Genomic DNA, 22,375 nt, shown 5'->3' with positions numbered 1-22,375 from the left:
AATGAATTCCCCGGGGGGGCTGCTCCATCTGAGACAAGTCAGCAGTGGTCTGAAGAGGAGTCAGAGAAGAATTGAGCCTGGGAGAGTAGGATGAGCAAGAAGAGCAGGCTTTAAACTTTTCTGGGATCCCTGGTGTTGTCCATGGATGGGGGGAGGAAACCTCCTGGGCGATGAGCAGGAGCCAGGCCACTCCACCACTTCCAATTTAGTGCAAATGGGGGCCTTCATGCTCCAGTGTTTGAAGAGGGACCCACGTATAAAAAGCATAAAGGGCAAGGACCAGTAGTGAGTGGCAAAGTACTTAGACCCTTGGTACAAACAAAATGGCGGACATGTTACCAGCATCACAAAGGGATGTCAGAATGCAGCATTTCCAGGCCTTGCTTCGAGAGATGCTGCATTCTGCTGTTGGGGGTGCTGGAAAAATAATTTCCACCCACAGAGAAACAGTAGCGAGTTCAAATCCTACAGCGCATGCAAGAAGAGGGTGGTTTGAAGATGTTTTGGTCTCTTCGGATATGAGATCATTTTTGCAGCCAATCCATCGACAGCTGTCCTCCGGATCCAGCCTCAAGGAACGCCTAGACCGACAGGTGTCCGACTACATTAGGTTAACGGCCGATGTGGACACTCTGAAAAGCGAGAAACCCCTTGACTACAGGGTGTGTAGGCTTGACCTGTGTCCAGAGCTGGCACAATTTGCCATGGAACTCTTGGCTTGCCCCTCGTCGAGTGTCCTGTCCAAAATGAGCGCAGTAGGGGGAATTGTGACCAATAAGCGCAGTCGCCTAGCTCACGACAGTACCTTACATTCATAAAAATGAATGAGGCATGGATCTCGGAGGAATTCAACACCTGTGACGACCATGTTTAATTGAATTTCCTCATTCCAGCCCACACATATCCACCACGACCCAGAACAAATAATGGTCCCTGTCTTATGTAAATACAGCGGCATAAAAGGCCTTTTCTATCCAGTGAATGCCTAATGTTTGAGACCTCTGAGGAATTTAACACCTGTGTTATCAAATTTCAACTATTATCATTTGGGGTTTTTTCAAGAGGGGGGATTTCGTAAGCCATGTTTTTAATCCAATTTTAAATTTTTTGTTCTTTTAAACATATGTATTTGACATGTATTTGAACTGGCCTGCATTAAAATTGATATCCGATGACGTTCTAATATACCTACAGTCACATAATTATTTGATGTTTTCTGTCCGGTGAACAAACAATTTTTGGGGCCTGCAGTCCACTGGCCTGCAGTTAAATTGATATCCATTGACCGTCTAATATACCTCAGGCCACATAATCACTTGATCTTTTATGTACGGTGAATGCATAATTTTAGGGGCCTGTAATCTAACTGGCCAACAGTAAAATTATTATATGGTGACCACCTAATGTACCTCCAGCCACATTATCAATTGTTATTTTCTGTTTGGTGAATGAATAATTTTTGGGGCCTATAGTCCACTGGCCTGCTGTAAAATTGATATCCATTGACCGTCTAATATACCTCCGGCCACATAATCATTTGATCTTTTATGTACGGTGAATGCATAATTTTTGGGGCCTATAATCTAACTGGCCAACAGTAAAATTGTCATATGATGACCGCCTAATGTACCTCCAGCCACATTATCAATTGTTATTTTCAGTACAGTGAATGAATAATTTTTGGGGCCAGTAGTCCACTGGCCTGCAGTAAAATTGATATCCAATGACCGTCTAATATACCTCCAGCCACATAATCACTTGATCTTTTCTGTACAGTAAATGCCTAATTGTTGGGGCCTCGGAGAAATTCAACACCTGTGACGACCACATGTTATCGAATGCAACCTATTATCATTTGGTGTTTATTCAAGAGGGGGCATTTTGTTAGCCATGTTTTTAATCCAATTTTATATGTTTATTTCTTTTAAACATATGTATTTGACATTTATTTGTACTGGCCTGCAGTAAAATTGATATCCAACGACCATCTAATATACCTCCAGCCACATAATCACTTGATTTTTTCTGTACGGTGAATGCCTAATGTTTGGGGCCTGTACTCCCGTGGCCTAAAATAAAATTTACCTAGGCTCCAGCATGGCACATTTTTGAGAGTTTCCCTTTAAGACGCATAAAAATGGACCCTGATTAAAATACATATTTTGGGGGGGTATTTTTGCCATTGATCCCCCTCTGTATGTCACTGTCCATGTTGTGGGACGATATATGCACTTCTTGTAAATATTTGGTGGCTGAAAATATGACCTGAAGGTTTTTCAGGTTCGCCTGCCATTAAAGTGAATGGGGCCCGTCACGAACTTGCGGTTCGCGAACAGTTGATCGCGTTCGCGAATCGTCCCTGCCGATGTTCGTCCATCACTAGAAATAAGTACTTCAACAGTGAGTCACAACATTTAACACTGTAGCATAAGGTTATCTGTTTAACATTAAATTAATCTTAGAAGTGATCCACTGGGTCACTGGATCAGTTCTATACAGTAAACAGTGGCGTTGCCAGGGGGGGGCCAGAGGGGGCCACGGCCCCCCCTACATCATGCTGTGCCCCCCATGTGCCCCCCAACTAAAATGCCCCCCCCCTAAGTGAGCCGCCGCCAGGCACAGGGAGATGAGCGCTTCCATTGCGCTCATCTCCTTAGTAATCTGCCTGTGCCAGTGGAGGTGCAGGGGAGGGAGAGGCATGTCCCTTCCCCTTCCTCTGATAGGCATGCAGGCACTAGGCCGGCAGCCTATCAGAGACCGGCGCAGGCGGGGCGATGACGTCATCGCGCCGCCTGAGCCTTACAGTGCGGGACACAGGAAGAGTCTGCATCGCATCGCTGACACTGAGGTAAGTATAAGTGTTGTTGTTTTTTTTACAATAGTGTTACTGGCTTATTACAATGGGGGGGGGGGCTTTTTACAATGAGGATGGCTTATTACAATGAGGGGGGCTTATTACAATGGGGGGGGCTTATTACAATGGGGGGGCTTATTACAATGAGGGGGGCTTATTACAATGGGGGGCTTATTACAATGGGGGGGTTTATTACAATGGGGGGGGGCTTATTACAATGGGGGGGCTTATTACAATGGGGGGGCTTAAAATTGGCACATGATGGGGGGACTTAATACTGGCACATGATGGGGGAACTTAATATTGGCACATGATGGGGGGACTTAATACTGGCACATGATGGGGGGGCTTAATACTGGCAAGTGATGGGGGGGCTTAAAACTGGCACGTAATGGGGGGCTTATTACTAGCACATAATGGGGGGCTTATTACTGGCACGTAATGGGGGGCTTATTACTAGCACATAATGGGGGGGCTTATTACTGGCACGTAATGGGGGGCTTATTACTAGCACGTAATGGGGGGGCTTATTAATGGCACGTGATGGGGGGCTTATTACTGGCACATTGGGGGGCTTATTACTGGCACGTAATGGGGGGCTTATTACTAGGAATAAGGGTGGTCCCTGGAGAGAGAAGGTGCAGAGACACCTCTCTCAAGTGTACTGCTCTGTGAAGCAAATATGTAAGAAAAAGGGGCAGTAACGTATTAAAATCTATCTTTTATTAGGACGATTAAGAACTAAGATGGTGAGCCCCTACTAGACAAACCACATAACAATGACGAACAATAGTAAGGTCACTTTAGGTCAGGTCCATTTAGGCCCATGGCTTATTACTAGCATGTAATGGGGGGGCTTATTACTGGCACGTGATGGGGGGCTTATTACTAGCACGTAATGGGGGGCTTATTACTGGCACATGATGGGGGTTTATTACTGGCACATTGGGAGGCTTATTACTGGCACGTGATGGGGGGCTTATTACTGGCACGTGATGGGGGGCTTATTACTGGCACGTGATGGGGGATCTTGTTACTGGCACGTGATGGGGGCTTATTACTGGCACATTGGGGGGCTCTTGTTACTGGCAGTGGCACGTTATTGAGGGCACTAATTACTGGCACGTTATTGGTGGGCACTATAGGGGCATCTACTGAGACCACAAAGAAGGGGTATTTTATATGGGGGGCTCTGTACAGTAGCATTTTATACTGGGACCCATTATGGTGGGTACTATGGAGAAGGGGAGACAGGAGTACTTTGGAGTCATCTACGGGGGGCACTAAGAAGGGGTATTTTATACTTGCAAATTATGGGGGGCACTGAGGGCATCTACTGGGGCATGATATATGGGGCATTTTATACTGGTACATTATGGGGGGCACTAGCAGGAAGGGGGGAGAGGAGCACTATGGAGGCATTTACTGGGGCACTATATAGGGGTATTTTATACTGGCACATTATGGGGGACATTAGCTCAACTGGGGCATAAGGGGGTATGTTTTGCACATTATAAGGATAATTATTTCTACTGGGGGGCATTATGGTGGGTTTTATTACTCCCCCATGGTATGACCCCCTAGTAGCAGCACCAGCCTCTCCCTGCTCTGCTATCCCTCTGCCCCTTTTCCAAATCCTTATTATGAAATCTTTCTCATTAGGATAAAACACAACATCAGCTCCGCCGAGCCCCCGGCCAAAGTGTGGAAGTGGCGTCCGAGATCCCCAAGGGCCAAGCCAAGTAACTGTAAGTGTTCATGTGAAATATGTTTATTTTATATATGTACACTCCTGTGAGAGGCGGGGAGGGAGATCTGTGGATGACACTGTTATGGAGGGGGAAATGGGGATGACACTGTCATGGGGTGGATCTGTGGATGACACATATAGCATAAGATGCTATATACGGTACGTGGCATCCACAGATCCCCCCCATAGCAGTGTCATCCACAGATCCCCCTCTCTATAAAAGTGTCATCCACAGACAGCTGGACTTTTCTTCCCTGTTGCGGTTTTAGGTATTGGGTAAAGTATTGTAGCATTTCTAAGCGTACTTGTGTAAATGTATCGTTGTTATAGCTGCCCCCCCTACTTTTGTCCTGGCCCCCAGTGTGCCCCCCCAAAATTTGAAAGCTAGAGACGCCACTGACAGTAAACAGTAATGCAGAATAGTTAAACAGTGACTCACCTGTAGGCCCTCTAATAGCTAATTTTCGCGCATGCTGCCTCGCTTGGATGTGGTAGCCATAGCTGTTTCTCAGGTAACCTTTCAGATTGAAGTCAATCAATTCCAATTTTTTTTTCTCAATCAGGAGCAAAACCACCATTGAGACTACTTCTATCCATGATGTGTCTTATCACACAAACTTCCCATCCAGATACTGCTCATAATGACATTCTCATTGCCATCTAATTAATAATAGTGTCCTACTCCATGCCTCATGCCTTTTGCACACAAAGTAATAGTACCCCAATATAGTAATAAATCCCCTGTAACTTGTGGTAGAAGCCACTCCCCTGTAACTGCTGCTCTGAAAGATGAAGTTCTGACCATGGTGTAGTAGCTCCAACTGGACACTAAATGGGTCTGCTGCTTCTTTCAGTCAGAAGAGGCAGAAAAAAGTTCTGGCCCCTCTGGAGATATAAATGGTGACATAGTGTGAGTCATGTGGTGCGCTCTTCCCATCTCTGCTTGGGGTAAGCATTAGGCAAGCTGGACACGTGGCCCAAACTGGTACTCTACGCCTTGGAGGTGCTGTCCTGCCCTGTCGCCAGTGTTTTGTCTGAGCGGGTATTTAGTGGTTCTGGCATTATAACAGATAAGCGTATCCACCTGTCATCTGAAAATGCTGACAGGTTGACTTATAAAAATGAACAAGGCCTGGATTGACCATGACTTTTTGACTCCACCAGAGGGTTTTTTACCGGACATGCTGCCTCCATCTTCTTTTCTGGGACCTGACTCCACCATAGGAAAGCTGATGAACATAAAGGCACTTTAAATGTGTTGTTTATAATGTACTGAATACACTGCATTACCATGCACCCCTTCCACCACAAGCAAGTGTATATGGTTGAATCTTCCTTTTCTCATCCTCCTTTTCCTCTTCCATCATATCAACACATGCTTATTCATCACATACAGTATATTGCCCTTGCATGTATGCCCTTCGCATATAATGTTTTTCAGGGTCAGCTGACCAGCAGGCCCTCACCTACAATGTTTTACAGGGTCAGCTCACCAGCAGGCCCTCGCATATAATTTTTTAGAGGGTCAGCTCACCAGCAGGCCCTCGCATATAATTTTTTAGAGGGTCAGTTCACCAGCAGGCCCTTGCATACAATTTTTTACAGGGTCAGCTCACCAGTAGGCCCTCGCATATAATGTTTTACAGAATCAGCTCACCAGCAGGCCATCACCTACAATCTTTTACAGGGTCAGCTCACCTGTAGGCCCTCGCATATAATGTTTTAGAGGGTCAGCTCACATGCAGGCCCTCACCTACAGCCTTTTAGAGGGTCAGCTCACCAGCAGGCCCACACCTAAAATCTTTTACAGTGTCAGCTCACCAACAGGCCCTCGCATATAATTTTTTACATGGTCACCTCACATGCAGGCCCTTGCATACAATTTTTTACAGGGTCAGCTCACCAGCAGGCCATCACCTAAAATCTTTTACAGGGTCAGCTCACCTGTAGGCCCTCTAATAGCTAATTTTCGCGCATGCTGCCTTGCTTGGATGTGGTAGCCATAGCTGTTTCTCAGGCTCCCTCTCCGGAATCGAACCATGATTCCCCTGTTACCCGTAATCACCATAGTTTGCGCTGAAAATAACATCAAAAGTTGATAGGGCAGACATCCGAATGGATTGTCGCTGTCACTGGGATGTGTGATCAGCCCCAGGTTATCTAGAGTCACTAAAGCGGCAGCAGGCCCTCGCCCATAATGTTTTAGATGTTCAGATCAGCAGGCCCTTGCTCATAATGTTTTTGAGGGTCACCAGCAGGCCATCAATCATAATTTTTTAAGGCTGTTTATGATGTCCTTCTTTTATGTGTAACAAAGGGTGTATTGGAGTGCAGGTTCCTTGTAATTGTTGGCAGCCCTTTCACTTAGTGCATAGGCTTTGAGTGTAGGAGTCCCACTACCTGAACAATTGTGTTTGTATCAGAGTGCCTCTTCCTCTTTTTGGCAGCACTTGCACTTTATATACAAGTAAATATACAGGAAATAATGTTTCCTAACAATTTCTCCTCTAAAATTGACTTTGTCTTCGGTTTTGTGCATATTATTGTCTGTCTGTAAAAGTGGCGTACTACTCGGACAACATCGTCCCCAGCAGCGACCTGGGAGTCCAAGATGCATCCAGACATCCTCCCCATGCTGTTCCCGAACCATTTAGGTGGTGTTTCCATCATTTTCTGACCTTTTCTTATGAAACAGGCACCCTCCCCTCTTCAGAGAAGGGGGTGTCTGGTTTAAAGCTCCAGTTCTCCCATTGACTTCCATTATACTCGGGTGATTAGTAGAGCACCCGAGCATCCTGATGTGTTCGGCCAGAGCACACGAGCACTTAGGTTCTCGATAAACACTAATAATAATGCCTTCTTTGTGTCCTACTGTAATTCTGTCTTCCTTTATGAGCCCCCACTGTAACAATTTCCCTTTTGTGCTCCCACAAAGTGCTAGTTGCTCTTTTTGTGCCCTTGAACAATAAAAATCAATTTTTTTTCCTCACAAAGTAATAATGTCCCCTAGGGGCTCCACAATAATATTATCCTTATGCTCCCATAGTAATAATCCCCCATGTGGTTCCAAAGTAATAATTTTTCTTTGTGACTCCCACAAGGATATAATGCACCCTCTGGGCCCCCGACTTATACCACCATTGTACCCCACAGTAATAGTGTCCGCATATTTCTGCTTACAACAATAAAACTTTAGTGAATGGCAAACTAAGCTGTAAAAACCAGTGTCAGACGGCTGCTGCCCCGGCCAATAATATAATAGGTTGCATCAAAAGGGGCATAGATTTTCGTGATGAGAACATAGTCCTGCCACTTTACAAATCACTAGTCAGACCACACATGGAGTACTGTTTACAGTTCTAGGCTCCTGTGAACAAGGCAGACATAGCAGAGCTGGAGAGAGTTCAGAGAAAAGCAACTAAAGTAATAACTGGAATGGGTGGACTACAGTACCCAGGGGTACAGTATTTCAGGGGTGCAGAGATCTTTCCCATCATCTATTTATCCCCAGGACTGTGACTGTGATGAGGGGACATCCTCTGCGTCTGGCGGAAAGAAGGTTTGTGCACAAACATAGAAAAGGGTTCTTTACAGTAAAAGCAGCGAGACTATGGAACTCTCTGCCTGAGGAGGTGGTGATGGTGAATTCACTAAAAGAGTTGAAGAGAGTCCTGGAGGTATTTCTGCAGGGTATTAATATTACAGGTTATTATTATAGTTACTAGAGATGGGTCGTTGAGAAAACAGTAGTGGTGCGCAATGGGAGGAGGCACAGACAAAGCCGAGAACCAAGGAGTAAAGGCAGATATCGAAATAAAAAAGGAAAGAAGTCCAGCTTCCAAAAATACGTGTTAACTTTATTATTACAGTGCATTAAAAACCAAAGACAGTCCTAGTCTACGCGTTTCAGATCCTGTAGTGTTGATCTTTATTCATGACAAAGAAAGGACTGTGTGAACAAGGATTTAAATAATGGCCAGCTGAGAAAAGGGGCAGATGGCCAAAATTAACCATAGCCACACCTCCATACAAAATTGTTAGCTAAGGTACATAGAAGCATGTAAAAAGCCATAAAAACAACATATATTCATAAAATACAAAGAGAAATTAAAGAATCAATAGTGCAATATTAAGTCATGTTTGCGGTTTAAACCATTAGGGATACACGAGCTGTAACGGTTGCGTACACACACACACACAGGGGGGAGGGAAGTGACCACTGCGCTCTACCCTTACCCCTGTCCCTGCCTACTTGCCTCGCGAGTCCTAATGACAGGGGACAACTGGGCGTCAATCCATAGCTTGGAATAAGTGCAGGGATGACAGACAGACAAACAACAGAACGTGAACGGACCGAGTCAATACCAGGAAAGCTACAAAGTACAAATGGAGCAAGCAGAGAATTGTCAGGAGAAGCCGGGGTCATAAATACCAGGAGAGTCGTGAAGTACCAAAGGAGTCAGCAGAGGATCGTCAGGAGGAGGCCGGGGTGAGAATACCAGGAGAGCAGCAAAGTACACAAGGAGCAGGCAGAGGATCATCAGGAATTCAGCAGGAGGTAAGTACGCCAGGAAAGACAACATCACAGGTGGAACCTAAATTAACAGGCAACCTGTGGCCAGCAGGCTGCCTGTATTTATAGTGGGGAGTGAGGGTCATGTGACGTGGCCAGCGTCACATGACCGACAGACCAACCAGTCGAGCACCGAGTGATCAGCTCGGCGCTCAAGGCAGACTTAGGACCAGGGGGCCTCCCAGGTAGCAAAGCCGCCCTGGGAACGAGGTCAAACACAGAAACTCGCTCCTGAAGCTAAGCAGCAGGTCTGCGGCTAATGGGAGACCGAGTGCACCTTCGGAACCCCGTTACACGAGCCCATGCTAAAAAAAATCCAGAAGGACTCCCTATTCAAAATCTTCTTCCTATGATTTCCACCCCTGGCTGGGGGGTTAACCCTTTCTAGACCTTGAACTTGCATGCCTCTGATGTCGCCTCCATGCACTGCCGCGTACTGTGAACTGGCTGCAGAGACATTTCTGGTTAAAGCATACAGAACATCAGAAATGTGTCAGCAGATCCTGATTTTTAAGCTGTTAGTGTGCAGCCAATGTATTAGAGATGACATAAGGTGCAGGTAATGCAATATACTACATACATGGTATTGCAATTGATGTATTGTTTAAGAGAAAAGAATTGGCCATTGGCAGTTGAAAAAATAAGGTCACCAGTCTGCATGACAGTGCAACACTTGCATATATTGTGACCACATTTAAAACTGCCAATGTATCTAAGCCAGTTTGATTGTACTGGACGCACTTCAGTAAACATTGAAGGGCTGACTTTTTTACTTAAGGTGGTTGCCCTCCGTGCAATGCATTTGGTGCCGCCACTGACAATCTTAGACCACTGATCTTTAGAGTGCAAGACTGACAGACATTTTTTAACTATCTGGCAAATTCGTGAATACTTCAAACTATAATCAGTTACAAATACTGGGGTCAAATTGTAGGATCTTGCAGTCTGAGTCCTCCTAGGACAGGCACAAGCAGCCCGAGGAAAGATTAAGTCTGCCCGGGATATAGCAGCTGTGTTATTTTTTGCCGACCGCAATAGGTTGCTGGAATATTTTCTGACCAAAAGGTGGTTAGCAACAGCATCCACTTCCGCGCGAAGTGCTCGATCTGCAGAACAATTACGTATACTACGAATAAATTCCGCTTTGGGGATATTGTTGATAACATGTGGCGGATGACAGGACGTCGCATGAAGAATGGTGTTCCCCGCCGTCTCCTTATGATAAGTATGAGTGACCACAGTATTATTCTCTCTATCGCCAATCAGGGAAAGATCTAAGAATGGGATGGTGGAGGATCTATAGTTAAGTGTAAATTTCAAGCCACAAGAATTATTATTGAGGAAATTTCCGAGGAGCGGCACGGCCGCCACATTGCCCGACCAAATAAAGGTTTCAGGAGTTGGTGGAGCGTGATCTATTTGCCCGCGGGTGTGAACAGGTCCCCTACCAATTTAACTTATCAGGAGCGTTCAGCTCTTTCTGAACTTGAGCGCTTGCCTGATATTATTATTAAACGGGCTGATAAGGGGGGCGCTGTGGTGATCTTGAACAAGCTCATTTATAAATCACAAAATATAGCTATGCTTAATGATACCATTACATACAGGGAGCTTGCCATGATCCTTCACCTTTCTACCAGCAGGAACTCTTGTCTATTTTATCCGTGGGTCTTGAACATGGTTTTATGGACCAGAGGCAGGTTGATTTTATTTTTGTTCCTCATCCTGTTATTCCCATTTTCCATTCTCTCCCCAAGATCCATAAGGGTAGTTTCCCCCCACCCATGCGTCTGATAGTGTCAGGCATAGGTTCGTTTTCAGAAAGATTGTCTGCCTGGGTTGATAGCATTTTACAGCCATTGGTCCAGTGTATTCCTGGTTTCCTTCAGGATACGAGGGCAGTTTTACAAGCTTTTTATGATTTCACCTGGAAGCCGGAGTACACTTGGATCACGGCTGATGTTACCTCGCTATACACTGTCATCCCCCATGAATTAGCCATTGTTTCATTGCAATGGTTTCTTAAGGTATATGCTGACCTCTCTCTTGCTTTTCAGGACTTTATTTGCCAAGTGGTTTTGTTCCTGTTACAACATATTTTTTTATGTTTGACCATCGATTTTTCTTACAACGTACAGGGGTTTCAAAGGGAGCTAAATTCTCCCCTTCCTTGGCGAATATATACATGGCATGGTGGAATCACTGCTATCTCTTTGCACAACATAACCCATGGGGGACCTCCCTGCAGTGGTACGGTCGCTACATTGATGACCTACTCTTTATCTGGTTGGGCGATTTGGCGGCAGTGCCGCTCCTCGGAGATTTCCTTAATAATAATTCTTGTGGCTTGAAATTTACTCTTAACTATAGTGCCTCCAACATCCCATTCTTAGATCTTTCCCTGATTGGCGATAGAGAGAATAATACTGTGATCACTCATACTTATTGTAAGGAGACTGAGGAAACACCATTCTTCATGCGACGTCCTGTCATTCGCCACATGTTGTCAACAATATCCCCAAAGCGGAATTTATTCGTACTATACGTAATTGTTCTGCTGATAGGGCACGTCAAGCGGAAGTGGATGCTGTCGCTAACTGCCTTTTGGTCAGAAAATATCCTAGCAACCTATTGCGGTCGGCAAGAACTAACACAGCTGCTATATCCCGGGCAGACTTAATCTTTCCTCGGGCCGCTTGTGCCTGTCCTAGGAGGACTCAGACTGCAAGATCCTACAATTTGACCCCAGTATTTGTAACTGATTATAGTTTGGAGTATTCACAAATTTGCCAGATAGTAAAAAAATATCTGTCAGTCTTGCACTCTGAAGATCAGTGGTCTAAGAAGTGCGTTCAGTACAATCAACCTGGCTTAGATAAATTGGCAGTTTTAAATGTGGTCACAATATATGCAAGTGTTGCACTGTCATGCAGACTGGTGACCTTATTCTTTCAACTGCCAATAGCCAATCCTTTTCTCTTAAACAATACATCAATTGCAATACCACGTATGTAGTATATTGCATTACCTGGACCTTATGTCATCTCCAATACATTGGCTGCACCACTAATAGCTTAAAAATCAGGATCTGCAGACACATTTCTTATGTTCCGTATGCTTTAACCAGAAATGTCTCTGCAGCCAGTTCACAGTACGCGGCAGTCCATGGAGGCGATATCAGAGGCATGCAAGTTTAAGGTCTAGAAAGGGTTAACCCCCAGCCAGGGGTGGAGATCATTGGAAGAAGCTTTTGAATAGGGAGTCCTTCTGGATTTTCCGCATGGGCTCGTGTATCCCTAATGGTTTAAACCGCTAACATGACTTAATATGGCACTATTGATTCTGTCATTTCTTTTTGTATTTTATGAATATATGTTGTTTTTTATGGCTTTTTACATGTTTCTATGTTCAGTCGTGGCCAAAAGTTTTGAGAATGACACAAATATTAGTTTTCACAAAGTTTGCTGCTAAACTGCTTTTAGATCTTTGTTTCAGTTGTTTCTGTGATGTAGTGAAATATAATTACACGCACTTCATACGTTTCAAAGGCTTTTTTCGACAATTACATGATTTATGCAAAGAGTCAGTATTTGCAGTGTTGGCCCTCTGCAATTCGACTGGGCATGCTCTCAATCAACTTCTGGGCCAATTCCTGACTGATAGAAACCCATTCTTTCATAATCACTTCTTGGAGTTTGTCAGAATTAGTGTGTTTTTGTTTGTCCACCCGCCTCTTGAGGATTGACCACAAGTTCTCAATGGGATTAAGATCTGGGGAGTTTCCAGGCCATGGACCCAAAATGTCAAAGTTTTGGTCCCCGAGCCACTTAGCTATCACTTTTGCATTATGGCACGGTGCTCCATCGTGCTGGAAAATGCATTGTTCTTCACCAAACTGTTGTTGGATTGTTGGAAGAAGTTGCTGTTGGAGGGTGTTTTGGTACCATTCTTTATTCATGGCTGTGTTTTTGGGCAAAATTGTGAGTGAGCCCACTCCCTTGGATGAGAAGCAACCCCACACATGAATTGTCTCAGGATACTTTACTGTTGGCATGACACAGGACTGATGGTAGCGCTCACCTTTTCTTCTCCGGACTAGCCTTTTTCCAGATGCCCCAAACAATCGTAAAGAGGCTTCATCGGAGAATATGACTTTGCCCCAGTCCTCAGCAGTCCATTCACCATACTTTCTGCAGAAGATCAATCTGTCCCTGATATATTTTTTTGAGAGAAGTGGCTTCTTTGCTGCCCTTCTTGACACCAAGCCATCTTCCAAAAGTCTTCGCCTCACTGTGCGTGCAGACGCGCTCACACCTGCCTGCTGCCATTCCTGAGCAAGCTCTGCACTGGTGGCACTCCGATCCCGCAGCTGAATCCTCTTTAGGAGACGATCCTGGCGCTTGCTGGACTTTCTTGGACGCCCTGAAGCCTTCTTAACAAGAATTGAACCTCTTTTCCTTGAAGTTCTTGATGATCCTATTAATTATTGATTGAGGTGCAATCTTAGTAGCCACAATATCCTTACCTGTGAAGCCATTTTTATGCAACGCAATGATGGCTGCACTCGTTTCTTTGCAGGTCACCATGGTTAACAATGTAAGAACAATGATTTCAAGCATCACCCTCCTTTTAACATGTCAAGTCTGCCATTTTAACCCACTCAGCCTGACATAATGATCTCCAGCCTTGTGCTCGTCAACATTCTCACCTGAGTTAACAAGACGATTACTGAAATGATCTCAGCAGGTCCTTTAATGACAGCAATGAAATGCAGTGGAAAGTTTTTTGGGGGATTGAGTAAATTTTCATGGCAAAGAAGGACTATGCAATTCATCTGATCACTCTTCATAACATTCTGGAGTATATGCAAATTGCTATTATAAAAACTTAAGCAGCAACTTTTCCAATTTCCAATATTTATGTAATTCTCAAAACTTTTGGCCACGACTGTACCTTAGCTAACAATTTTGTATGGAGGTGTGGCTATGGTTAATTTTGGCCACTTGCCACTTTTCTCAGCTGGCCATTATTTAAATCCTGGTTCACACAGTCCTTTCTTTGTCATGAATAAGGATCAACACTACAGGAGCCGAAACACGTAGACTAGGACTGTCTTTGGTTTTTAATGCACTGAAATAATAAGGTTACCACAAATTTTTGGAAGCTGGACTTCTTTCCTTTTTTATTTATAGATGGGTCGTTGATCCGGAGAGTTATTCTGATTGCCTGATTGGTGTCGGGAAGGAATTTTTTTCCCCCTAAAGTGAAAAAAATTGGCTTCTACCTCACAGGGTTTCTCTTTGCCTTCCTCTGGATCAACTTGCAGGATAACAGGCTGAATTGGATGGACAGACGACTTTTTTTAGCCTTACAAACTATGTTACTATGTTACTCACCGTATCCATTACCATATCACACAGAGCACATTTCCTGTGCAGTGGCCTCTGCACAGGCAGTGTAATGGCATCACTGCATTGTACCTTATGTGCTGGCCTATACATGGTCCCTGCATCTAATAAACCACATGTCTAATGTAGACTATAAGACCATATGGCTGGGCAGGGACCTGTCTACCCACCACTGTATTCAACTATACCTGCAACCTGAGGATATGGTTACTGTTGAATGTGGCTTGGGGATCCAGGGCAAGGGTGAAAAAAATAGACTAGCAATGCCACTGTTTCCAGTTTAAATATAAACAATAATGAAAAAATAATAATAATCCAGATCTAGACCAATTCATTATTTTTACTGCAACGTGACATCAAAAGGAATATTATTATGTGGGTTTTTATTATATAAAATATCAACTCCAAGTAGTTAAATGTGAATACAAAATTGGTTGCGAAACTCTAATTGAAAATAGCATGAAACAGCGTACGATACAGCAAGCAAACTACAGGAACTATCTATCCCTGCAGTGAATTGTGTTCTAATCATGCAGATCTGACCTTCCATTCTCCTCTATGCAGGGAGGGTGTAAATGAGGAAAACATGAGCAGGAACATGCTGCCCATCTGTCTGTTCTTGTGCTATCCCTGCACATAGAAAAAAGTAAACTCTAATTTACATACTAAAATTATATTCTAAAACCATAAAAAAATTCTATAGTAAACAAATTATAGTGAAAACAACAAAAAAATAGAATACATAAAATATAAAGACATACATAGATTGTTCTACCACATAGATTGAAAAGGTCGGATTAAAGGGTTTGTCTAGGGTATAAAAATATTATCTTATTTTTATAAGACAGGGAGTGCTTAAAAAAAAAAAAATTTTTAGTACCCTGTTATTCCACAGGATAGGTGACACATGTTTGATTATTGGGAGTTGACTGCTGAGATGCCCGACGATCACAAGAACAGGGGTCCTCTAGCCTCTGAATGGAGCAGTGATGAGAATGTGCGACCAACACTCCATTAACTTCTATTGGATTGTGCTAGCTCTTTCTGTCAGTACCATATAAGTGAATATAGTGGTGTCCACACATGTGCATGGCATCCACAGGGACTTGAGAACCTTTGCTCTCATGATTGGTTGGGTGTCCCAGCAATCATACACCAGCGATCATAAATTTGTCACCTATCCTCTGGATGGGTGATAAATGTTGTTAATGGGAAAACCCTCTAAGCCTGTGATGGCTAACCTCCGGCACGCCAGCTGTGGTAAAACTTTGACTTCCAAGATGTACACTTGCTCACCTGTTCTCACAACTCCATAGAAATGAATGGAGCATGCTGGGAGTCATAGTTTCACCACAGCTGGAGTGGCAGATGTTAGCCATTACTGCTCTAAGACATAGTTGAGGCATGACCTAATAGTTTTTCTGTCAGTGTAACACTGACAGGCAACAATGCTTTGGTATGCTTTAAGTATTCCAATAAGCAATCAAGCATTCTCCCTATCAAGATCTGTAGTGGAACAAGAAAAAATAAAAATTTAATTTAAATACTTTAAGAAAATAAACCAGTTTTTCTTTGAAAACATGGCTGTTTAAAACTATTTGCCATAACCATATTTGTTATCACTGCAATTGTAACAATCCATAGAATACATTTAACATTCTATTTATACTGAACACCACATAGTGTGGGACAAACAGTAAATGCAATAAATTATATGTACTCCAAAAATTGCATAAAAAAACTACAACTCATAATACAAAATACAAGCCATGACTAAACAGAAGGAAAAATGTGATGAAAAAGAGATGGATCTCAGAATGCGGCAACACAAAAAATGAAAAATAAAAAAGCCAAACAAACAATAAAACATTTAATAAAATAAAAATATTATGCAAAAATAAGACAAAAAAATTTGACATATTTGGTTCATCATCTTCATACCAACCTGTAAAAAACATTGCAATTGGTGTGTTTTTTTAAACCATACTTCCCTAACAAATGAATGAAAATTAACTAATAATTAAATTTTACATGTAAACTGGTGTCAATCAAAACTACAACTTGTCCCAAAACACATGACCGCATACAGCTATAACAATGGACAGAGAACAGCGGCATAACTTTAGGGTTTCTTACATATGTAAGAAATTTAAAACAGCTGCATAAGTAGCAAAAATTTGAGTTAAGTACAATTGCACCACATTTCAAAAAACCCACATCACAGCAAAAAGCCAAAAAAAGAACAAATGTCTGCATGGCATTTTCAAGTGTTTTTTTTATATTCTTTATTATTTTTCCAAAAAAAAACATACCTTACAAAACAAAATATTATAGCCAGCCACCTCCTCCATTGCCTAGCAAAAGTCTCTTTTTTTCTGCAGGATCCAATACTGTATAGTTAACTCTTAACCACGCATTTGACATGATTCTCCCATTCTTTTATTGATGGAACTCTTTTATTTACCCAGTATTTAATTATAGAACGCCTGGCTTGAAATAATAATTTGGCCACTGTTTCTTGAGTGGTGCTATCTCCCGGCCCTCCTATCTCTCCCAAGATACAAGATTCTAAGATTCTGGGGATTTTAACCACGCACTCTTTCTCTATCCACAGAAGTACCTTCTCCCAGAATACCTGTATTCGAGTGCAGTCACATAAAATATGTACATCATCATTTGTTTTTGTTTTTTAATAAGAAGTGGATGAAAAAACATTCCCAAAAAATGCCATTGTTTCAATGTGTTTAGTTTTTAAAAAATGCCACAAATTTGAAAAAAAAAAAAAGTCACTTCCTGAAAGCTGATTGTATGTCCTACCTTTCATATTTCACATAGACTTTAAACTAACATGAGGAGCTGGTGTCTTTTCAGTAAAAAATGCTGCACAAATGTGCCAAAAAAAATCATAAAAATGCATAAGTAAAAAAAAATGCCACTAAAAACATATGTGTAAGTGCTTTTTAATATTAGTGAGCACTTATTTGAGTATGCATCCGAGCAACTCTTCAAAATCCCTTCATGCCAAAATCTAATACCAAAACGTGGTATCATGAGAGCCTTCATTATACATTACCATGGTCAGTTATGCTATTTCACTTTGTAACTTAAGATATCATAATTAGAGGATGAGAGAAAAAATAGGTCCACACACAATAATACCGCATTCAAACATACATGGATTTTCACGCACCACAGTCCGTGAAAACCCATTCTGCCATCCTGCTGAGTGCACGGCGTCATTGGTTGCTATGACGCTGTGCACTTCGTGCTGCCGCCATACAGTAATGCACTCGTATAGACCATACTCGTATAGACCAACTTGGGTATCAATACTATAGGACTGGCCCACTCACTTTTTGACTCCTCAATGACGTCTATTTGCAAAATTATCTGCACCTCCTCCAATATGGCTTGTCAACAAGCCTCGGGCACCCGGTATGGTTTTAATCGGACTTATGCCTGAGTCAGTGACAATGTCATGCTGGATTATGGAAGTGCATCCAGGGAGGTCCGAGAACATATCCGTGTTCCTACTAACGAACTCCCTGGCCTACTGAGTCTGTTTAGAGGAGAGGCTGTCAGCAATTTTTACTGTGGCAGCCGCCTCTCTTGCATCAGACAGAGGGACCGGTACCTCTTCTCCTAGAAAACCCGGCCACGGGCTGTCTTCTGTACAGGTTTCCCTATCTTTCCATGATTTGAGTAAATTCACATGGTAAACTTGCTCTGGCATTCGCTGCCCTGGCTGGTGTAACTTGTAGTTTACATCTCCAATTTTCTTGAATACCTCGTAGGGCCCCTGCTACCTAGCCAAGAACTTACTGTCCATGCTCGGCACCAGAACCAAAACCTGATCACCCGGGTTAACGATCAGGACCCGAGCTGGGCTCGCTGAGCTGCCTCCATATGCTCCCTAACAAGAGGCAACACTGTATCTATCCGATCTTGCATCTGGGTAACGTACTCAATGACACTTTATGTGGAGTGGGTTGTTGTTCCTTTTTGGCCACGTTCAAGAGACTGCGAGTGTGTCTGCCATATAGCAGTTCGAAGGGCGAGAACCCAGTAGATGCCTGGGGTACTTCTCGCACTGTGAACATGAGATAGGGCAGAAGGAGGTCCCAGTCCTTCCCATCTTTAGACACTACATTTTTCAACATATTTTTTAATGTTTGGTTAAACCGTTCTACCAGACCGTTCATTTGCGGATGGTAAACGGACATCCGTAGTTGTTTTATGTGCAGCAACTTACAGAGTTCCCTCATCACCTTGGAAATAAAAGGGGTCCCTTGGTCGGTCAGAACCTCTTTAGGTAGGCCTACTGGGGAAAACATCTCCATTAACTCCTTAGCTATGAGTTTGGCCGAGGTATGTCGCAGTGACACCGCCACTGGGTACCGAGTAGTCTGGAATGACTAAGATGTGTTGAAGCCCTCTGGCGGACTTCGGTACTGGGCCTATGAGGTCCATAGTAATTCGGTCAAACGGTACTTCGATAATCGGGAGAGGTACTAGTGGACTACGGAAATGTGGCTGGGTATAGTTATCGGGCAGGTTGGGCAAGACTTACAAAACTCTTCCACTTCTTTAAATATGCTGGACCAGTAAAACCGCTGTAGAATACGATCCTGAGTTTTCTGCAGCCCCAGGTGACCCGTAAGAATTTGTTGGTGGGCTAGATCTAACACAAGTTTGCGATAAGCCTTGGGGACCACTAACTGTTCAATAGGCTCACCGCGTAGTTGGTTTAATCGATACAACATATGTTGATGAACCAAAAAACGGGGAAACACTGACTCTGCCCCAGGTTGTTGTGGTTCACCATCTACTATTAACACATTTTCCCAGGCGCGGGATTGTCTCCCCCTCTTCTGCCGAAGTAGCGGTCACCCCTACCGCTGTCCCTTCGGTCTCTGGTTCCCAGAGTTCTGGTCTCCTCTTTGAGCTGGAAAAATCTCCTAGGTTTACCCTTGTCTCATGGGTATCAGTCACTCTCATAGCAGGCCACAGTGCCAGGAAGCCCGGGAAGTCTCTCCCTATTTTGAGCTCAAAATGTAGATTTGTGGTGACAGCCACCTCGTGCGTCCATCTACCGGCCACCGTGGTTAGAGACACCAGCGCGGTGGGGCAGTCTTTTAAGTCTCCATGGATGCACATCACCCCGACTTTAAGGACAGTATACCCAGTGGACCGCACCAGGGTAGCCCTTACTAGGGTCACCAGACTCCCTGAGTCCAACAGAGCCTCAGCCGTATTGTCTCCCACTTCCAACTGGCACAAGTGATCTAGAGACTCTGGGGTACCTGTGGCACACAGCCTCCTGGCATATAGCGACTGATGGTAGCTATATGTAGTAATAGGAAAATGAGCGAGCACTCATACACTTGGCAACCAGATTGACATGTGCAGAAAATATTTATTAAATCCCCATAAAATACAAGCAATAAAATTTATAAGAACAATGTAGCAATAATATACAACATTACAGTCACATATATTGTGGTAGATATGATCGATACTATATTCAATAAAAATATATTCGATAGAAATATTCGATAAATTGAATGGTAGAAAATTCAATGTTGCAATATTCGATAGAATATTCGATACCACTCAATAGTGTCGATAAATTCAATAATATATATCACACCAAAAATACTTCAAGTATATGCTGTTATTTGGGAAGGAGGGGGTATTATCTTCTAGCACTCTATCCCAATTTGGGAAACTGAATGTCACAGAAAATGTTGTAGGTGTATTCACTGGGAGCGCAATATGTTCATAAAGTGTCCACAGGAATCCTGATAATGTGAAAAGTCTCTTATAGCATATCCTTTTGAGGTCGATATGAGCTTTGAATTGAAGAAAACTTTAAATCGATATTTGGCTTACCGTCTAGCGTCTGCTGTCTCCCTATTGCTTCAATGGAGCTTTAAATATTTGCTGGCTTATTCAGTCGCTCCATACAGCAAGCTGGTTTAAATTTCGCGGGAGTTCCAAAGACCACTGAGGAAGGGAGAGTGAATCTACCCGTAACGCGTATGGTGAAACAAGTGATGTACCTGCATTGAAAAGCCTCCGATAATACTGTATGGCTATACAGAAGAACATTTCTACAGTAAAGGATTAACTATTCTTATCGTCGAAAGCTGCACCAAAGGAAATTGCGGAACAGAGTGGCAACTCCTGCGATCTTTGGAACTCCAGCGAAATTTAAACCAGCTTGCTGTATGGAGCGACTGAATAAGCCGGCAAATATTTAAAGCTCCATTGAAGCAATAGGGAGACAGCAGACGCTAAACGGTAAGCCAAATATCGATTTAAAGTTTTCTTCAATTCAAAGCTCATATCGAACTCAAAAAATCAAATTGAGCAGGGGTGTGATATACCTGTAATATAATTTCTAAATAGTGCATTTGTATTGTGCAGCATGGGTGTGCGGTTCTGCTGAGATACCGCAGCTATACAGAGAGACAAACGTCATTGGAACAACTAATTGCAACTGGTGTGATATAACAGTTGCCCCAAAAAAAATCTAATTGAGCAATGGTGTGATATATCTGTAATATAATTCTATATAGTGCATTTGTATTGTACAGCATTTGTGTGCTTTTCTACTGAGATACCGCAGCTATACAGAGAGACAAACATTATTGGAACAACTAATTGCAACTGAAGATATATAGACGACATTCTCATCCTATGGGATGGGGGTCACTCTTTGTTTTGTGAATTTACTCAGAAATTAAATCGCAACAGTATAGGGATGAAATATACCTATGAGATCCAGGAAAAGGAGATTGTGTTTCTTGACTTGAGAATTAAGAAGACTGAAAATGGTCATTTGGTAACAGAGGTTTTTAGAAAACCAACATCAACAAATAGTTACCTGCATTGGAATAGTTGGCATCCTACATCCCTGAAGAAAGGAATTCCTGTAGGCCAATATTTGAGGGCACGCCGGAACTGTTCAGACGAGGCCTCTTTCTCTAAGGAAAGTGAACAACTTCCTCAGAGATTTAGAAAGAGAGGTTACCCCAAAAATCCCTTGAAAAAAGCTTATAATAGAGCTAATAGAACGAAGAGAGAAGATCTCCTTAAGGAAACTACCCCAAAGAAAAATGACATCATTAGGTGTATAGGTACCTATGACGGATACAATAAAGAAATATATGGAATACTGGAAAAACACTGGCATATAATAAAATCTGACAGGGACCAGAATACGATACTTACCTCTAAACCAACAGTGACATACCGAAGGGGCAAGAACCTTAAAGATCAGCTGGTTCATAGCCATTTGATGGAAAAAGAAGAAAGTCCAGGGAAGTTGGTTGAAAGATACCGAGGATCCTCACCATGCGGAGACTGCTCCTTCTGCAGATATGTCCCGCGCATAAAAAAGTATATAAACCCTACGGATAAGAAAGAATATGAGATCAGGCAGTTTATCACGTGTAAAACACAGGGGGTAGTGTACTTGGCATCCTGCCCATGCCCAAAATTGTACGTGGGAAAAACCGTGCAGGAGTTGAGACGTCGTATTTCAGGACATATCAGTTCCATTGAAACCGGAAAAGATACATCAATTGCCAGACATATTAAATACTTCCATAATAACAAAAGCTCCGTTCTAAGATTCTGGGGCATAGAGAAAATATCCCTAGGACCAAGGGGTGGCAACCTTGATAAAAAGTTGTTACAAAATGAGGCTCGTTGGATACATAGGCTGGGTACAATGAGTCCACAGGGCCTTAATGAAGGATTTTCCTTCACAGCCTTTATCTAGA

This window comes from Bufo bufo, chromosome 1 (assembly GCF_905171765.1).
Source record: "Bufo bufo chromosome 1, aBufBuf1.1, whole genome shotgun sequence".
In the NCBI taxonomy this organism is placed as follows: domain Eukaryota; kingdom Metazoa; phylum Chordata; class Amphibia; order Anura; family Bufonidae; genus Bufo; species Bufo bufo.
The sequence above is the reverse complement of the archived record's forward strand: the minus strand, read 5'-3'. Positions refer to the sequence as shown.